General features: G+C 48.8%; 1 long non-coding RNA gene across 7 annotated transcripts in view; it reads right to left on the reverse strand.

Moving 5' to 3' along the window:
* The window catches only part of LOC104142647 (uncharacterized), a 120,390-nt gene that overhangs the window by 74,851 nt on the left and 26,591 nt on the right, over positions 1-18,948 (reverse strand). For 5 of the 7 annotated variants that reach the window (XR_011142443.1, XR_011142444.1, XR_011142440.1 and 2 more), the window contains 2 exons: positions 5,714-5,854; positions 2,319-2,509 (listed from right to left, as the gene is read on the reverse strand). This is a non-coding gene — a long non-coding RNA (uncharacterized lncRNA). The remainder of the gene's footprint in view (positions 1-2,318; positions 2,510-5,713; positions 5,855-18,948) is intronic. The other 2 variants (XR_011142445.1, XR_011142441.1) reach the window with 1 other exon arrangement.

The following is an 18,948-nucleotide window of genomic DNA, read 5'->3' on the forward strand; positions in this document are numbered from 1 at the left end:
AGAGAAGGTTTACACAGCCTTTCCGGGCAATTATCGGGTAGGAAATAAATCTCAACAGAAACTCATCTTCTTCTCCCGCTTTGCAGCTGAATCTCTTTGCCTCACGCCCCTAGCAATGTCCCCAAAATGCTTTGCAACAAGATGTCAGTTACACAACCCAAGGCTGTGCCCAAAGAGGCAGTGGAGAACTGTATTAAATTTAATAGCATTGCTCCAGGTAATCTATGACCAGTTATAATCAATTGTCCATGCCCACTGCAGCATGACTATAGCCGTCTTCACAGCGCTGCAGGTGCAGGACTGGCAGAAAAAGCTCTGCATAGGCTGGAAACAAGAGATAGCTCTAACACGGCCTTGAATACATCGAAACGCACTGAGGAAGCACAGCCCAGACCTGCTTCTGCAGTCATTTTAGGCCAGGGTTGAAGGCCCCTCGGTGGATTAGAGAGTCCTGGCATAAGTACGCCAACCCCGAAGTGACAATTATTATCCAAGTCAGGGGAAAAAAAAAACACCAAAAAAGAGCCAGTCTCTCCCCTTCAGCATTAACTCAAAAAAAGCAAGAAAGAGGATCACTGTCTTTTATACAGAGGGAAACGAAGCACAGAGTGACAGGGAGGATTTCTCCTCTGCTCTTACAAAGCTGGGAAACGATCAGCAGCTCCTGCAGCCCCCGGCAAGGCCTTACACACAGCCCTACGCTCCCTGGCACCAGTGTCAGTCCACCAATTGGGACTAACTGCAGCCTCTGCAGCAGCGGCAAAGCAGAGCGTGAGCAGCCCAGGGTGAGAGGCCAGGGCTGGGAGGGCCAGGCCAGTCAAGCCACGCAAAGGGGAAAGGGAAGGGATGGAGAGCAAGGGAAGAGACTCAGGAGCAGGGCTTGCTACTCCCACTCTTGACAAGGGCATAGGAAACACTGTGCCACACACCTCAACCCTTTCCTCAGTGGTAGTAGCCAGACAGCTAGGCCTTTCCAAGGAAGAAACACCACCACAACCCCCTGGAGCACCAGTTTCCTTTGCCTATATCTATCACCAGGCCTTGACACCCTGACTTTAAATCTTCCAACATTTCAGGGCCACAGCCTCAAAAATATGGTGTTTCTGGCCATATACCAATCACTTCCAAACCCACACCAGGCTTGAAGCATACAGGCACAACCAGGTGAAGTCCAGGGCAAGAGTTAGCCCAAATCATGACCAAAAACTGAAGTGAATGCAGCCCCAGATCCTAAGTCAGCCATTAACACCATGTCAGTCTTCAGACAAGCCAAGTTCAAGCAAGAGCTTGGTCTACCCCTATTTTGTGGTCCACAAGACAGAAACAGTCCTCAAAGGAGGAGGGTATACCTGAATTCGTAAAACTCTGAGGAGCTGTAATATGCATGAACCGGTTGCCTGATCCCTTGCTCAGATTTATTTATTTATTTATTTATTTTAAAACATGGTGCTTGCTTCCTCTCATCTCTCCTCAGAGAGATGCCTCCTTGGAAAGGGGCTGTTTTCCTGCCAGCTCTGTTGAGGACAGTAAGGGGGAAATGCTCTGGGATCCCAGTCTACGTGTGCTGCATGCTGCAGTGCTCAGAGGCAGGAAGGAGGGCGCCAGCCAAATGGCATGACCCTGTTTTCACATGTGCTCCCTCCACACACTGACTGTATCAAAGGGAACCGACTCCTCTCACAGAGGGGAGCAATCTCTCTATCTGTCGTCCTCTAGCACACATGGAAAACAAGCTGAGCATCAATAATGGCAATCACTTCACCAGCAGCTCCCAGTCAAATCATGGGATTCTCATCACCTCCAGAAAACCCTGTACCTCCCAGACCAGCAGGACAGTTGCCTGAAGGAGGATGGAGCAATCAAGCCTAAGCTAATTTAATCATCTGGAGGGAAAAGCAGCCAGAAAACTGTTGTCCAGCCTGCTAGACCACTGCTCTCCTGAGGTTGCAAAAACCAAGCTACTTTCACTACGGAAACGATAAGAAGCAGCAGGATGCTAAGCCATCCACTTCAGCCCAGCATAAATCTCAGCACTTCTCCAAAGCTAGGTGCATAGGGGAGCGGCACAGCACTTCTGAAAACCCGCTGCCGGACTCCTGAACAGTAACATTGCCATCTAGAGGCCCTCTTGTCTTGTTTGTGGAAAGGCCTGGGAAAACTTGGGAGGAATTTCCACCCTCCTCAATTTCCTGTGTGGAATAAAAGGGAGCTGTTGGGGGGGACAGAGAACCCAACATTTAGAAGAACAGCTTGGGCTAGACTCCAAGAGATGTCAGTTAAAATTGGATAGGAAGCTTCAGGGGGCTTTGAATACTCACGTCTGTCTGTTCAACTTGTGAGAATTTGGCCAGAGTGAAAGCAATCGTTTCTCCTGCTTCAGGGCTTTGAAGGCTTGCCTTGCACTCAGCAACCTGTCTGGAGAGATGCGAGCTGAGGAATCTCCCCCGTGCCCATGGAAAAGCCGTCCTGAGGCCGTCCTGAGGCACCAGCAGTGCCTTAATCGAGGGTGCTGTGAAAAAGAGAGGTGTGTCAAAGCACCTGGCTTTGGCTCAGATCTCAAACCCTTTCTGCACACAAGAAAGGGCGAGCAACTCAGCAAAGTCCTCTGCAATGGTGGGCTCAGCTCGCAGTAGATCCAACTCTGGACAGGGATCCTGTTCCACAGCAGAGATTCTCCAGCAGCTTTATTGGCTCACGCTTCTCTCCAAGTTAACGGACCCAGTCACCTACCTGCTTTGTCTCCATCATGGAAGATTAAAAGCATATTAGGCCACGTGGTGGCATTTCATTAGGCACTTCCCGGGACAGTGAGAGCAGGGCTTTGGGCAATGCCTTCTCCCCAGAAACACAGCAATTGCCTAAGGAATTCATGTCTACATTTGCCCAAGGGGCAGTTCACAGACATTCACAGGCCCGGCACTGGGCAGGGTCAAAGTTTGTCCTGGGCAAGCTGCCAAGTCCTCGTCGCCCATAGAAAGAGGAAACGCGCGTGCACCCAGGCTTGTGCATGCATGCACACACACACAGATCTCATCTCCCCTGCCTGGAGCCAGCAGGCATCTGGCTGTCCTGTCAGTGTCACAGTGGTGGGCAGAGTGCTGTTTCCTACATGACAGCAAACAGAGAAGATTCAGCCAGGGCAGAGCCGTGCTCTGTGCAGCTCTGTCTGAGAAGTGGAGGGAAGAGCAGGATCCTATGCCCCATGGGGACAGGCAGGTTAGAATACCTCTCCTCCTCCTCCCAATGAGGAAGTCAGGCCTGTACCCAGCCCTTCATGTCTCCAAGCCAATGGTCAGAGCCAAGACCAGGAACTGGCATTTGCGCTGAAGATCTGGAGATCCAACCAAGCCCATTGTGGATCAGGCCATGAAGAGAGACCCCAGAGTGCAAGCCAATGGTTATGAGGAACAGATAGCATTTGGAGACACCAGCTCAGAGGCTCAGGCTTTCACAGCTGACTAGACAAGAAGTAACTGCAGATGCCATCTTATGGAGAGTTGTGGGGTAAACAACCAAAGTGCAGCCCAGCAGAAAAGGCTTGCTTGACCAACAGCTTCGAGGAGGCTTGAACTAGAATTCAGCTCCAAAGTCCAATAACTTCACAAATAGCGTAAACCATAAACCTTGAACGTTCATCAGGCCAGCCACTTCCTTACAGCTTCCACATTAGCAAAGGATAGGGAATCAGAAGAATAATCCACAGAGCCAGTAAAGGGCTGTGCCTAATCTGTCAAAATATTAGAGGTGAATGTCTCGGGTTTCTAGTACAAGGCTTTCAAACAGTGAAGTGCGGCCTAAGTACAGACATCTCAAAGGTCTTAGCCATGCACTGCCTCCTACATCCTTCCAGGAGAACCCACTGTTCCTTCTGCCTTCAGACAGCCAGGGGGTATCCACCACATTCAGCCTTTCCTGTAGGTCCGCCTTTCAGCAGAGCTAAGAATGGGGGCAAATGGACTGCAAGAGAAAAGTTCAGCTAGCAGCTTGGCACTTTCCCCCATCCTGTCAGGGAAAGAGAGGAGGGGCCTATGGCCCCACCTTCCTTTTTCACTCTTGGAGTTCCCACCACCTGCAGCAGCAATGGCCACTCAAGAGAGCATTGCAACAACTGTTACGTCATTCCCTGAGTAGCACCAGCTGAGACTTAAGACACTAATTGCTCCTCATTAGCCCATGAGTCATCCCTCACATGATCATCTAGGATGCTTCCAGTCTCCCATGAGTACTACAGTCCCCCCCCCCCCCCCACCCCACACACACTCATGGCACCTGCACTGACAGAGCACTTCTGCCTCTGCCTGCATAGAGGGAGCACAGTATGGTCCCAAAATAGGTAGAATCAGCCCAAGAGCTGTGGTCATTGGCATCCACTGTAGCTCTCATGACAGATGGCTCTGAAGGAGGTTAATGCTGAAGCAGGCATCCATGCCGGCTGGGGCTAGTCTGACCCCTTTGCAGATCCAGCCTGGTGATTTTCTGGCATTAGGCAATCTTGCAGCCAAACTTTAATTTGTTGCCAAGACTCTCAGAGATGGTCCTAAAGGTCTGGCAAATATTCCTCAGACCTTGAATGGAGCTGAGACCATCAGTCTGATACTCAGACTTGATCACCGCAGTTACCAGCTTTGCTGAATAAATACATCCTCCCAGCAAGACTGCTTGGCTTATAATTTTGAAAAGCCCTGGCTGCTTCCCTCAGTGTTGCCTATAGTGCAGCTGGTCTTAAAGAAAACAGCCAAGGCCAGAGCCCCCCATGAAAGTGCTGCTTGCCCAGATACAAAGGAGGCAGCTTCCCTTGCCACACAGAAATTAGGAGGGTGCTCTCAGGAAATTCACCTTAGCTCCTCTTTTGGTCAACAGAGAGAGACAGGCCTTCCAGAGAGGATTATATCCCAGGCAGTAGGCCTGCCAACAAAGTCCTCTGCTGGTACACTCAGTGATGCAGACATCAAACGTACACCAAAGGCCCCAGGAATCTTAGCACTGGTACCACGAAACCTATAGGGTGGAAAGGGAGGCTGGAGGGGGCAGAGCAAAGGCCACAAGTGGTTGCATAGACCTTTGAGACCAAACAGCATGCAAGTATAGAGAAGACACCCCCTTTCAAGACCTGACAGGAGCTGAAACAAGCATTAGGAAGTGGGAGAGCATACCAGACTCTCTCTTTTCAAAAGATACATTAGTCAGCAGGCAAGGCCCAGTGTAAGCCTTGGCTGAGATGATGGCCACGACAGCAGAGGAAAGCTGGACATGGAGCTTGGGGTCTGCAAGGCAGAGAAAGCAGGGGGCCAGGCAGACCAAAGGGGAGAAGATGTGCCAAGGAAGTCAGCTGAGGTCAAGGGCTGGAGCCTGGAGTCAACTGGGATAAACTAATGCTGACCCATGACCCACTGAAATCAGTGGCAGTAGACTGGCTTGCACGAGCTGAGGACGGGGGCTGCAGCAAGTAGCCTCCAAGCTGAAGAAACTTGTCAGCCCTGCAGAGCAGCCTGGAAGACAGAGGCAGATCTCTGCAGATTGGCCATGCAGCTTCTGCTCTCACTCTCCAAAGTCTCTGACAACAAGGGCTGCACCACTACACATGCGTTGTCATGCCTGAAAAACAAGCCTACGTAACCTTAACTCTGCCCCATGGCAAATATACAACCTGCTGCAATCTGTCACTGCAGTGGTGGTATATGCCCTGCTGCAATCCACATCTTTCCAAGCTCACCTGGGAGTGTCCCTGCTCATAGAGTCTGCAGCTTCAAGCACATCCTCCAATCCAGACCAGTCCTTAGCAGGGATGCCTTTGTCAGTGAAGATTAATTCCTGCGGTTTGCAGCTTTCTACCTGAGCTACCTTGGCACTTGAGCTGTCGGGGAGGAAAAGAAAAGATAATAAAATCCTCTCAATGTGTTGATCAGGGACAAACTCTGGTTGGGTGTCCTGCAGCTCTGTCACGTTTTTAAACTGGTGAACCACTGAAACAGCTAAAGGGAAGGAAAAAAAAAAACACCCTGAGCCCCTGAAGTCTCAGCTGGGAAGGTGAGAGACTGGAAAACACATTTGAACAAGGGCTTTGAATAGAAACCACTCTTCAGACTTAATTAGGGCTGGTCCAGGCCAGGCAACTATTAATGTGCTCATGGATGGAGCTATGGTTAGTACTTGCTAATGGATGAGTAAGATGACACCCCAGGACTAAACTACAGATGCCTCTGAGGACTGACTGAAGCTTCCTGGCAGCTTTTCTGTGCGGTCAGCAGGTCCATGATGGATGGCCGAGTCCCAACCCTCCTCTCCTGCAACACATCATTTGATTTGCCACAGACATGGGGTGGGAGGTCTCTGGCAAATGCTCTATGCCAGGAGAGGTCACGGTCTCTTTGAATAATGTCCTTGTGGAGTGCCAAGAAGTGACATCAAGCTTTGCCCCTTGCCACCCCCTGGGCATCACAAGGATGCTAGTCAGAGTGGGGGTGGTAAGAGGAGCTTTCCCCACTGTCTCTGGCTACCCATGAACGATTCATACCCGCTGGGTCAGACAGACGCTTACATATGTTGGCATGATTGCACATGCTGCTCCGCAGCAGTTGCAGCACAGCTTACCCCTCAGCGAGCCCTCCCCCTTGGAGAGCAGGGCCAGAGAAGCTCTCTAGAGCCAGGAGGGGAGCATGGACATTAGGCGCTTGTACTGGCTGGCCCAAGGCCTTCCTCCATCCCCGCTCCACAGAGGACAACTAATCTCCATTACCTTGCCAGCAACAGTAGGCTCACGACAGGTAGATCAACAGCCTGTGTGCACGCAGGGGCTCTTTATAATACAAGACCATCTCTAGGATCGTGTTCTGGAACCGGACCACATCGGATGGCCTGCATCCCTTGAAAGGCTGGCTGCTGAGATCCTGAGCCAACACGGGAACTAGCAACACACTGGCACAAGAGATACGCTTGGGATGGAGATCACGTGGAAGAGATTTGCCTCCCAACATCGCCATCCTAAACTTCCTTCCCAGCTACAGCACAGACTTTTAGCCTTTCTTTTGCTCCCTGACTCTCTTTGTTGGGCACAGCTGGTCCTTAGGAGAGCAAAGAGGGAGTCAGCATGGTGACACTGGGAGGTTCTGCAGAACAAGGGCCCCCTGGCCATCACAGGATGCTGCTGGAAAGCTCCACCTCTTCCTAGTATTTGCAATTTTGAGTTACTGAATGGTCTTATTTTAAAAATAACTCTGAACATCTCATAACAGGTCAGGGCCTACACTGTATTTTCTCCTCCTCCCTCAGTCCCCTCCCCTTCACTGCTGCTCACCAGCCCAGACACGAATGCATGTGAGCAGCCACCTACAAACATCACCAAACACTCTGGAGCAGCACTTAATATTTATGGTGGTGTCTCTGCTGCTCCCTCCAGCTGGCAGAACCTGGGGACAGTGGGGTTTTCAGGGCAAGGCTGCAAGGCACTCAATTAGAAATTACAAACGTTGTCCCACCACTGGTTTTGTTATCACAAGATCTTCCATCATCACCGCCAACTGGGACCCTCAGTGATTTTCAGCTGCAAAGTCAGCATTCAAATTGGACTAGCGCTGCTCTTCAAGCAATGAACAGTACATTTAAAAAACAAAGGGCAGATAGGGAAGCGGCAGGAAGGAGAAGAGGGAGCAGGGGGAGAGGTGTTCATTTGTCCTTGGCAGAACAGCACTGAGGCACCAGCAAACACTCAGCTCTCAGGGCAGAGGAAAGCACCGGCAGCTACAAATTACTAATCAATGTCGGGTAACAACAACAGCAGCTAATAATGAAGGGCTGATCAGCTTACCACAGCAGTAATTATTCCTGACACCAGCCCTCAGAAGGAGCATCCAGGCTTAGCATGCTGTCTACCGTGATGATAACCCAAGATAACTAGCAAAATTTTGTGCTGAAAGAAAAGGGTGAGTTGGAGGGGGGGGGAAAAACCCTCAGCAATTAGCAAGACTTGTGGTGCTAATTACACTGTGAATGGTGCGCAGGCTTTGTCAGAGCTAACTTCGAGCCTTCCTGAGGATGCTGTCGAGGTATGTGTAGTGCCAGCACGTCTCTCACAAAGCAGCAGTGACGAACGGTTTTGGCGGCTGGTTATTTCTGACAACAACACAGCTCGCTGCTGCTGAACTCAGCACCAGCTGTTTGCCATTGCTGTTCCCTTGGGAAAAGTCTCTCACCTCTGTATTACCTGAAATAGTAAGGCTGCTCTTCACATTGCCGCATGGGACTGAGCCCTCTGAATCTGAGCACAGGACCAGTTTAGGCTGTGATCCTTTTGGGACAAGACACAGCCAACGCGAAACCGGAAATCTTAATTTACCAATGTAGCTGCAAAGTCTATGTTGGAAACATGCTGCCATGTACATCCACAGCCATTTGGGACTTTCTGGCTATTGCTACATCCTTTGCCATGCTACAGCAGCCTGGGAACAAAGATGCTCCATCACTTCCAGCACAGCTAGCAACCCTGCAGCTGAAGAAAAGTTTAGACTAGCATCCACTCACCAGCAAAGGAAGAATTGTTCCAGCTGGCAGGGGTAGTGGTGTGAATGTGCGAGCACACACGTGCTTCCCCTCCACACATGCACTTCTTACTGTTAGAACAGGTGAGAAAAGAATGTAACAACCCCAAAGGCTTGTGATCACACATGCCTTCCTCACCCACTTCTTTCCCAAGCAGTTGTAATTAAGGGCCCCATTTTCTAGCACCCTTCATTCTGAAGGCTCCAAACCGCTCTCTCGCAACAACATATATTTTATAGACACGAGCTTAACAGAAACACTGCTGCTTCTGGGTGTGGGTCACTGCAGCAACCAGTGCACAGCATTGTGAGCTCTGTGAGTCCAGAGAGGAATTAAGAGATTGCAGCTTTTCTACACACAGATCGATTCAGCTACAGCAGCAGCAAAAGCTGCCTGTAGACAGAAGCCTGTTTGGATCACGTCCTCCCTAGCTCTTCCCACGCCTCCAAGGCGCACAGGCTTTGTCAGCTCAAAGGGTACAGGGAGCTTTACCTTGACCATCGGCTTGCAAAGACCCCTGCAGTCCACCAGTAATACAAACCAGACGTTTTACCAGCATGACAGGATTCAACAAATCAAGAGTCACAGAGAAGTCAAAAACGACTGCAGATGCTCTGCGTTCATGGTCTGCAAACATCCCAACATGGCTCCAGATGCAAGTCCTACCCCTCTTCCTCCCCATCAGGGTGTCCTGATACCGGCCTGGCAGATGTAGCCCCTCCCAAGCCACTTGCAATGCTGTTATATAGCCCCAAATCCTATTACAGGGCAGTACCAGGGGGATGCAGCTCCCAGCCCTTGCACAAACAAAATCCTATTACAACAGAGATCCTGATTCCAGCCTTTATTTACAGAAATTATTATTACAAGGGACCCTGAGGGAAATCATAGCTCTGGGCTTTATACACTGAATTCGTCACTGCTAGGGAAGAAGCCTCATAACACTTGAGGCAGATACCGAGATGCAAACTACCTCCGAGCTGTATGTCACGGAATGGGGAGGGAGAAGAAAAAGCCAGCCGCAGACAAAACAGTTGTAGGAGGAAAGAAAGGCATGCATATCTCTTGTCCAGCCCAAGGCAATTTCCATCAGCAAGGTGCACTAAATCCTTTGTACCACTTCATTAAATTACAGCTGACCTAAGCACAGATCGTTGCTCTGCCAGAAAGGAGCAGGCAGGGAAGAGTCCAGCCTCAGCATCCTCCACAGGGCAAACAGCCACAGCCTTATACAGACGCACCTGCAGCCCAAGGAAGGGTGGAAAGAGACAGGGCTGAAGCAGTTCAGAGCCTTTGCGACGTGCAGCAGGTAGCTGGCGGTTAGTAAACACTGGCAGCTGGGAGAACTGATCCCAGCTCCGATATCGCAAGCGGTGCCAGCACCAACACCGAATGTGAATGCTGGGCTGGAGCGCCTGGCTTAGGATCACAGAATACAGATGAGGAAGGGGAGCAAACTACTGCTGTGTCCTCTTGAGATGCCACATTTGGATGTGCAAAGAAAAGTAAAGGCATTCAGCACCTTGGGGCACCCTCTCCTGCCTGCAACTCATGCACAGCCTAGGAGCCCCAGTGCAGCCCAACGGTTAGAGCATTCCCTTGTCTCATACCTTGAATGGCTGACACAAACAAAAGGGGAAGGCTTTCAATGCCAGACAGGGGAACAGACAAGAGGTCTTCTTGGGGCAGAGTAACCTGTCAAACGCATTGCTATTCCGGCATAGTGTAAGTGAGGAGGAGAAGGAAGGCATTTGGCCTTACGCAAATCCGCAGGAGTGGCCCCTTAAATGTGTCGGTGCAGAGCAAATGAGGCATCAGGGTAGGAGTGGAGGTGGTCTGCACAGTATTGTCCCACACAGCACCATCAGCGTCATAAATCAGAGCACTAGCACCAGACATATGATATTAACTGCACCCAGCACCAGCAGAGCAACATATACCTGCTACAGAGAGGCCTTCTCCAGTAGAAAGCTCTCCCTCACTCTATGGATGTTTGCAATAAACAACCCATCACCACTCTGGTGGTGCAGGGCCAGAAAGTTTGACTCAGGCCAAAGATGCTCTGACAGTGCTTGGCCTGCACACGTTTTCAATGAGATGTTTCCTCAGCCCTTTCCATCCATCTGTTCCCAGAGATTAGGCACTCCACTGAAAGCATCTCCCTGTGGTAGTGGTCCCAGAGAGGTGTCCCATATGTCACAACATCATCAAGAGAAGGTCAAGCTTTACAGGCAACAGGAAGGTCCCACCAGTCACAATTCTGGGGCTCTGGCAGTAATGGGTGAGCATGACAGCTCTCTGAGGGAACCGAGAGAAATGGTGTGGCTCAGGGCCAGCCCAGGAGAGGACTGGCATGTCACAAAAGGGACACGAGCAGAGGACGCAATCTCAAACACTGAGCTGGACTTCCAGAAATCGAGGCTGGAACCACACCTTTTTCCAGGTCTCCTTCGTGTCCTCAGTCAGCTCATCTCCCGCTGCCACCTCCACTAGGAAGCGAGGCCTTGGTCCTTCTCACCTGAACAGATGGCAGCTGATGCACCAACCCTGACAATACAGGATAACAAAGGTGCTGGCCCCTGCGAGCTCTTCTCCAGCATTTCAAGGTGAATCTGATTATGCAGCTGCTTTCTAAAGGACATGCTTCACTCAGGCATTTCATCTCAAGCAACACACAGCGTGAAGGGCAGTTTGCCAAAAAAACATCACATGCAGGACGAAAAGCATCGCCCCTGGGAAATCTGCATCCAAGGAAGTCTGGAAACCTTCCCCCCAAACTGATATAAGCACAAGGTTATTCAACTCCCCCCCCCTGCTGAGACAGTCTCTTTCAATTTGCTCAGTGGAAGCATTTCACGCCTCACCTGCAGAGTGACTGTTTCCTGAATAGAGAGGAACCACAGAAAAGTTTGAGCACAGTAGAAAGGCAAACTTGTATCATGCCTCTTGTTTTATAGCTTCTTCCCCATTGAGGCACGTTAAGAGGGAGTTTTTGGAGAAACCGGTAATACCGTTAGTGTCTGAGCCACAGGACAGTGACCCTAAACTGGAAGAAACATATATTCCTCCTCATGAACCAGTCCTGGTTTTTCTTCTTTTTTACAGCACAATTGGAGGCCAAACTCAAACTCAAATAACAAGTGCTGGTGATGAGTCAATCTTCACTGGTGTCAGCTGGAATGATAAGGATAAAATTGCATCACTTATCAGCAATGAGCCAGCAGGGGAGGTGGCTGCAGGACCTGTGAGACAGGCTGAGGTCTGCAGAAGGAAACAGCCCAAAATGCAATGTTCAGAAAAGCCCCAACCTTTTACCTAAGTCCTGTGCAAGTTCAGCACTGCTTCAAAGCCTAAAAAACAAGCTAAACATCTGCTTGCAGAAACAGCAATTGCCTCTTGCATCCATCTGTGGAGCGGAGATCTTGTTGGGGGCTCGATGACAATTTTAGCACTAACATGTGGCAAGTTCTCAATGTTTTCAAGCTGGGAGTCCTGCAGGGTCAGTAGACATGGATTCATTGATCACAATGTCTCTGAATAATCAGACCTAACTCTTGGCTGCCTGCCTGCTTAAAGACCTGGATTATTCCAATTGCAAACTAACCCTGCTTTTAAGACCACATTTTACAGCTTCATTTTTGAGGGGGGAAAATACTCCCCGCTCCAAAGCTCCACAGTAGCAGAGACAAGAGCATAGGGGAGAGTGCGAAGCTGTGCATTCAAGGAGAGTGATTACAGGGCACCTTCAGTGTTTCTGCGGGATTCACTGAAAACAAAGTATTATGGTGCCAGTGTAGCTTGATCCCCCCCCACCCAATAAATCAGTGCCACTGCTCTAGCTACGGCTGTCATCACACCTGCTAGACTCTACCTTATGTGATGCCATCTTTTTTGACATGGCTGTTTTCTCCCCTTTTCTGGCTAGCAACCAAAAAGCAGGGAGCACTCGCAGGCTCTCTCAACTGACAGGTCTAAGAAAGCAACCTCCAGCACACTAACAAGTCTAAGAAATTAAGCAGCCAAGCAATTAAAACGACTAGTTAAAATTACTTGCAGCAGAATAACATCTTGCCCAATCCTGAAAAAGCGGCAGCTCTTTGAGATTTCCCCAGCCTAGTCCATGTTAGTATTTATTAATGTTAACACTTTTTTTCCCCTCTAGAATGCATGAAAAAGCCCTGTCGCTGAGAAAGAGCCAACCAACGTATCGGAGAGGATATCTCAAGAGCACTTCCCCAGCTCCAAAAGCAGCCCTTGATGTAGCCCTTTGCCTACAAGGTCAAGCGTGCGTGTTCCTGTGCAGGTTTAACCCCGAAAGGTCATGACTCACCAGCATTTTTCTTCTGTAATTTGAGATGTAACAAACCGTGTTATGCCAACTCAGGCTCAGTGATTCATGTTAGTGTGGGTGCAAGAGAGATCAGCTCTTACCCACTTAAAACTTTGGCTGACAGCGACAATGGACATCAGAGCTTTGCTCTCCGTGTGAGATTTTGCCGGAGATCACTACAACCTTCGCTGGATCAGCTATTTGACTGGAATATAAAGGCATCAGTTGGTATCAAGATTGGTGCTTTGGGGATGGATAGCTAAACAAGACAGTTGCCTTCCCAAGTTGCTAAGTAAAGCAGATACAGCAGCTAAAGCAGCTGCAGGTTTACTTGATGATTTAATCAATAAGATAATTATATTAATTCAATAGTTTGATCCAAAGCCACTTCCTTTCCGTTTGATTTACCTAGCAGAACATCATTTCAGAATTTTCATAGCTTAGTTGATCAAATCCATAAAATAGCAAACTTGTGTTAATGAGATATATTTTAACTATGAATTGCAAGAGGCCCAGAGGTAGAAAGAGCAATGACTCAGTGACTACGTAACAACAGCCCATAGATTCACATCTGCAATCATCGCACAACCCACTAGATGTGCCAGAATTCATCTAAAAGGCAGGATGTCTCCTGCACTGTGCTGCAAACTTACAATGAACACGTGAGAACCTGACAGAGAACACAGAAGCTGGTGCATCCACCTCCTTTTGTCGCATCTACTCTAGAGGTTTATATAACATGTTTAATACAGAGGGGTCTGATCACTTCCAGCGATGGAGTAGAGAGGGACTAATATCAGGTATATAGCCGTTCCCCATTTACAGGGAGAAGCAGAGCAATTAAGTGTCTTATTTTAGGAGGGTAGAAGAGTCTGGGAGTGCATTTTTTGAGGTGTGGAGTTTTCATTAGCCTGGTTTCTTAAGGAAACACCAGATAGAGAAGCCAGTTAGCAAAGACCCAGCTTCGCCCCCAGTGCAAAGATATAATCACATGCTGAACCCAGTCCTTACTAGTAACCCCAAAAGAGAGAGCCACAATAAGAGGCTGAGAAGCCATGGTAAGAACCTCTGTCTTATTAGCCTGCAGAGAATCCAGCCACAAGGCAGGGAAGAGGTACCGTTCACTCTACTTCTCGCAAAAGTGCTCCTGCCTTACTCATGTTGCTGGGTAGCCATGTTTGAGAAAGCAGACTGGAGAAGAGCATCTTCCCAAACCAGGGAGACTGGTGGTGTTTGCGGTGGTTCTCCATTCTTTCCCTTCCTCAGCGAGGACAGAAACCTTATGGTAATAACACACACACCTGCCTGCAACTACAGCCATATAGTAATTCCCAGTGTTTGCAAAACCTGCTGTCAAGATAATTCTCTTCTTTCCCTTTCTCCCCTTGAAAATTAGCCAACATCTGACACTGCCAGAAGAGATGCAGTAAAGGCAATTGCAGGTCAGCCTAATTCAAACAGTCCCAGGCTCTTCCTGCCAGGTCCCTCTCTCTGTAATACCTTCCCTTTAACAAGAAAGAAAAGCCTCTAAATTAAAAAGGCCTGGACAGCAACCCACCAGCTCCCACTCCTGCCCTGATCAATGAAGCTTGCTAATTAAAAGCAGTTGACCTGAGCAAAGAACGGCTTGGAGGAGATTAGCCCAAGGGAGACAAGATTTAAGAATTAAATTACTTGACTGGTCTGTTTCATTTTATTCTGCAACTCTGGTTTTTCCTCCTCCCATACTCAGGTAAATAGTGATTTTGAGGACTTAGTCCCAATTTGTAGGAGCAAAGGAGCAGAGAACAAGGCCCCACTGTTTAATTCACTGTTGAACAACATTGAGTGCTCAGGGCTCTCTGAGCAGCTTTCTTGTCTGATCTCCAGGTGACAACTGAAAAACAGCCGGGTGGCACCTAATTTCTCCAGTTTGATTAACTAGTCCTTTGCCCCCTGCCACATCAATAGGACTGTGAACAAACACCCAAGCAAACCCTCAGACACGTGCTCTCACTATGCAGCCAGGACCTGGCTGATGTATTTATCTCTGCCTATAGCCCCTGGAGAGATTTATGCCAAGCAATAAAAGGAGATGACCACCACCCAGAAGCAATAGCGCTTAGGTCAGGCTCCTTCATCTGGCCTGATCAGCTAACTGCTGGCTAAAGGAACCTGCTGCACAGGGCTATGAAACAGATGGGAAGTCCTGAGGCAACATTACACATAGCAAACACACTGGGTCTCACGTCTGGTGTCTGGCACTATACACTGGAATAGCAAGAAAGCAAAGAGAAGAGGGCTGTGCTCTTCTGAGACCTCTCAGGCCTGATTTTCAGAGTTGCTCTGCCCTACCCATGTCAGTGGGAACTGCAGGAGTTTAGTGCCTCTGGAAACCTTGTTTGTAGGAGGCAAAGAAGGGGAACGCAGTGCTTCCTCTCTTCAGGAGAACTGGCTGGAAACGTTCAGCGTTCTTTCCACACAAGTGGAAGTTTTGGTGCAAAACATGCTGAAAGACATTCTCCTTCAAACACCAATATTTGAGGGCCTTCGCCACAAACTTTGAGGGAATTTGCCCAGAGTATATGCACTTACGCAGGGAAAAAGAATATTCTTGGGAGAAAAGAGCAGCTTCCTAACAAATACTTGGGGTTTTGTGTATGTTCCTCATATAATCTTGGCATTCATATTCTTTTAAAATCATTGTCTTGGAGCTGAGGGATGCAAGACGAAGAAAAGGAGCCATGACAATTTGATCTGTATAGCAGTTATTAGTCCACTTCTCTTTTCTCTCTCGCATCCCTTTTCTTTCCCCATTCAAGACCTTTCCCTGTTTGGATGCAGCAGACTTGGTGGCCTGTCTGATTTGCGAACTCTTGCATTCCTGGACCACATGCTTGCTCTACTGCCTCCCTCTGCAACAATACTGCAAGTTGTGTCTGCTGGGTGCTGCTCTCTTCTGTCCATGCAGCAGGGAAGGGGAAGCCCCAGGTGGATCTCACACAATGTCTCCTGAACTAGCATCATCCTTTCAGAGCTGGCAGTTTTCATCATGCCTTTCAGAGTTCGGCATCCTTTCAGTGAAGCCAAAGACAGCACTGGCTGGAAGATGGGGCCCCAGTTCCTTCAACACAACCAAGCTCTTTGTCTGCAGATGCCATTCCTTCTCTGGCCACTGTACCTTGTTCCCCCCTGTCGTGGACAACAGTTCACGCAGGAAGAGCTGTGCAGCTGTGGTAAGAGATTTGCCCACAGGCAAAGAAAGAAAGGGGCCCTCTGTGATCCCATTCTCGGACAAAACACCCACTTGGAAAAGAGCTGCTACAGGCTTGGCTGTTTCTTGCACCACTCTCTCAAGAGGGTACAAGGCCTTTCCTGTGCCCACACTTTGGTGGCTGCTCCTCTCCCCAGACCGTTCTGGTGGTTCGGAGGCTAGTTCTTCCACCATGAGCTAAAGGTTTTCTGCAACCAGTACGACGTGCGGGGAGAATTAAATGATGCAGACAGCCTCACTCCACCACCCGCTGCCAGCCCACGCAGCATAGCCAGCTAGAAGGACATATCCCTAACTGCTCATTTCATTTGAGGTCACCAGGCACAGAAGCTGGTTGAGAGCTGGCAAAGAGGGCTTCAGTCCTCAGCCCTTGGCTTGCTGCCATGGCAAACCTGCTCTCCTCCAGCCTGCCTCCCTCTCCCCTCCTTCCACCCACTCCGGGGACTCCAGCCAAGAGCCACTGGGGTGACCACCAATCTCTGCTCCTCTCTCCTTGTGGGAAGAAATCACCTCTGGATCAACTGCTGTTAGGATCCTAGGCAACAAATCAAATGGTGATGATGCACCCGGCCCTGTTCTCCCTCCGCTTCAGCTATGGAGAGGTTGCAGGGCTAAAAGAGTTCCTCCCACACTCCAGGCCATTTCTACTAGAGTTTCTAAGTTATCTCAGCCTTCCTGCCCCGATGATTATGCTCTCTTCTTCTCACCTTCAAGCAGCCCACAGCAACTTGCCAACTATTTTCCAATCAGAGTGCCTTGGATATGCTTGATATGGGACTGAACACCAGGGCAAGGCAATTTCTATTTCAGCTACAACTCCCAAACTAAAATAATACTCTTTCGCTTCTTCCTATCCCCTTAAATAAACCTAGAACTGTTTGTAGGGTGAAGAAGGGACGTGACTGTATAACATCTAGCACAAGTGGAGCTGGTCACAAATCAGGACCCTAAGGCACCAGGAAGAGTGATGCCTGCTTGCTAATACCAGCCAAAAGAAAAGGAAGAAATCACTACCAAAATATAAGCACAGCCACGCTGCATCTCACCAAGTCAGTAATCCATATTCGTCTTCACAGAGAAAGGCAAGAAATAAGTGTTTAACAATACCCATGCAGACAAATGCACAGCATGCTGCAAAGCCAGACATGTCTCAGAGGTCACTCACTCGGAGAAAGGCCATACAGCTTGTAGAGCTCACCAAGTACATGGGGATGTCATGGTTTATGCATTAAGTTGCATAAAGGAAGATCTCCGAGATTCTTAAATATACTGTTACTCAGAGCATAAATACTAATTCCCCAGCTGCTGCCCCTGAAGTAACCCCATCATTTTTATTAGCAGGAGGAAGCCAATTGCAAAACCAACCACATTTTCTTGAAGGGAAGAAATTTCACTAGAGATGTAGCAAGAACATCCTCATCCAACTTGTGAAACAAGAGAATTCGTTAAAGTAAGTTCCTCTCACTAGCGACACCTCCCTCCTGCCCAAAGGCAAGAGAAGCACAGGAAGGTGTGAAGAGAAGCAGTGCTAGAAAGTCCATCAGAGGAGGGTGCTGAGACACAGTCCCTTCCAGCTACCTAGCTGAAATTCAAATGCCAGATTAGTCTCTCTGGCACACTGTTAATAGGAGGCAAAGGAAAGGAACGTAATACTTCCTTCTGGCCTTTCAGATCTATGAACCTCTCCCAGGTAGCAGACAGTCTGGTCCATCAAAAGGAGACTAGAATCAGAAATGAAAGCCATTTGCAGATAAAATCTCCAGGTGCAGGGAACCAAGCTGAACTGGCATCAGGTAGAGATGCTGCAGTAACATGGTAGCAGCTGGTCAGGGCGATCTGGCATTCATTCCAGTCAGGACCCATCAGAAAACCAAAAAGAGCAAAGGCTGAATACTTTCCCTTGGCAAGCTCATTCCCATCCAGCTGGATAAGATGGGCTTTGAAGGCTAGAAACTCAGGGGACTTGGCTGCAGTGAAACAGCAAAGAAAACAGAGATGTGCCAAAAGAAAATGTTTATCTTAAAAAAAAACAAAAAACAAAAAAAAATTGTTTGAATTCATCTTCTCCTTGGTCACCAAGGTAGCACAAGCTCTGACTCCCATTCTGGGACTGAAAGAATAACTCTAGCTGGAGCCCTCGAGAATTGGAGTCACTTGTGTGTCTCTTTTATACTGAATTATGGCTTACATAAAAATGAGGGTGGCATGCCCTGAAGGTGCCCTTTAGCAATATAAAGGGAAAACTACTACAAAAGATAGACCTTGATAAAACAACATGATCCAAATGGGGACACATACAGAATCCCTTGGGTTCATAACAGCTGTGCAGACAATCATCCTGACGCCTTCAGGCAGGGTTTGGGCACAGGCTTCTGCCTGGATTCATTAACAGATAAGAACAGAGCACATGAAGGGATTGCTGCTGCACACAGATCTGAATACGTTCAATTTCTACTATCAAATCCCTGTAAAAGCTGAAATTTTCCACCTCCCCCCTCGGACACCTACAAGGATCAGCAGCTGGAAGCCCCCTACCACTGCCAATCCAGCACCAAAGGACCTGCCATCTGTGTTGCAGCCTGTCTTTTGTACTGATTTGTTAAGTTTTCGCCCTGATTGCACGCCTCGGGCAGGCGACAGTTGCTTTGTGCAGGACTTGGAGGGGGGAATTTTTACAGCTTGGCTGCTGCCAACACACAGATGTTACAGGCTGGGTCACGGCAAGGTGCTAAAGGCCATAAGAAATGTTGCAAAGCATTAATTATGTTCCCGCAGCTGTTCTTTAACCCTCACATACTTCTTTTTTCCAAGGCCTGCCAGAACAACAACT

The sequence above is a fragment of the Struthio camelus genome, chromosome 8 (genome assembly GCF_040807025.1).
Source record: "Struthio camelus isolate bStrCam1 chromosome 8, bStrCam1.hap1, whole genome shotgun sequence".
In the NCBI taxonomy this organism is placed as follows: Eukaryota; Metazoa; Chordata; class Aves; order Struthioniformes; family Struthionidae; genus Struthio; species Struthio camelus.